This window comes from Myotis davidii, unplaced genomic scaffold (genome assembly GCF_000327345.1).
Source record: "Myotis davidii unplaced genomic scaffold, ASM32734v1 scaffold1052, whole genome shotgun sequence".
In the NCBI taxonomy this organism is placed as follows: Eukaryota; Metazoa; Chordata; class Mammalia; order Chiroptera; family Vespertilionidae; genus Myotis; species Myotis davidii.
In genome coordinates this window covers 114,870-116,355 of record NW_006284014.1, presented here as the reverse complement: position 1 = coordinate 116,355, position 1,486 = coordinate 114,870, and the positions used below count along the sequence as shown (strand labels likewise).

The 1,486-nt window shown below is 36.4% G+C and overlaps 1 protein-coding gene across 1 annotated transcript in view; it reads left to right on the top strand.

Annotated features, from left to right (window-relative positions):
- Positions 1-1,486, top strand: part of TSPAN3 (tetraspanin 3) — a 91,566-nt gene that overhangs the window by 69,271 nt on the left and 20,809 nt on the right. The window lies entirely within an intron of this gene.

Genomic DNA, 1,486 nt, shown 5'->3' with positions numbered 1-1,486 from the left:
TGTTCCATTGAGTATGATGTTGGCAGTGGGTTTGTCATATATGGCTTTTATTATGTTGAGGTATGATCCCTCTATTCCCACTTTGCTGAGAATTTTTATCAAGGAAGGGTGATGGATTTTGTCCAATGCTTTTTCTGCATCGATCAATATGATTATGTGATTTTTTTCTCTCAATTTGTTTATGTGATGTATCACATTTATTGATTTGTAGATATTGTACCATCCTTGCATCCCCGGAATACTTCCAAGTTGATCATGGTGTATGATCTTTCTAGTGTACTGCTGGATCTGATTTGCTAGAATTTTGTTGAGGATTTTGACATCTATGTTCATGAGGGATATTGGCCTGTAATTCTCTTTCATTGTGTTGTCTTTACCTTGTTTTGATATTAGGGTGATGCTGGCTTCATAAAATGAGCTTGGAAGTGTTCCTTCCTCTTGAATTTTTTGGAATAGTCTGAGGAGGATAGGTTTTATTTCTTCCTTGAATATTTGGTAAAACTCCCCTGTGAAGCTGTCTGGCCCTGGGCTTTTGTTTGCTGGAAGCTTTTTGATGACTGCTTCAATTTCCTCCATAGTTATTGGCCTATTGAGACATTTAGATTCTTCCTGATTGAGTTTTGGAAGGTTGTATTTTTCTAGGAATATGTCCATTTCCTCCAGGTTATCTAGTTTGTTGGGAGTAGTGTTGTTCATAGTATGTTTTAACAATCCTATGTATTTCTGTGGGGTCTGTTGTTATTTCTCCTCTATCATTTCGGATTTTGTTTATTTGGGTCCTCTCTCTTTGCTTCTTGGTGAGCCTGGCTAGAGGTTCATCATTCTTATTTATCCTTTCAAAGAACCAGCTCTTGGTTTCATTTATTTATGTATTGTTTTATTGGTGTTTATGTCATTTATTTCTGCTCTAAACTTTATTATCTCCTTCCTTCTCACTCTGGGCTTTCCTTGTTGCTTTCTTTCTAATTCTTTGAGATGTAGAGTTAGATGATTTACTACCATTTTTTCTTGTTTTTTGAGGTAGGCCTGTAGAGCTATAAACTTCCCTCTCAGGACTGCTTTCATTGTGTCCCATAGCTTTTGGATTGTTGTGTTTTCATTGTCATTAGTTTCCAGGATGTTTTTAATTTCTTCTTTGATCTCATTGGTAACCCAATCAATATTTAATAACATGCTATTCACCTTGCAAGTGTATGTGTGTTTTGGGTTGTTTTTATTGTAGTTAATTTTAATATTATGCCCTCGTGGTTTGAGAAGATGCTTGTATGATTTCAATCTTCTTGAATTTGGGGAGACTTTGCTTGTGACCCATATGTGGTCTACTTTTAGAAGATGTCCCATGAGCACTTGAGAAGAACATATATTCCCTGGGTTTGGGTTGAAGTGTTCTGAAGATGTCTATTAAGCCTATCTGATCTAGTGAGTCATTTAGGATTGCTGTATGTTTGCTGATTGTTTGTCTATAGGCCTTATCCAGTGCCGTCAG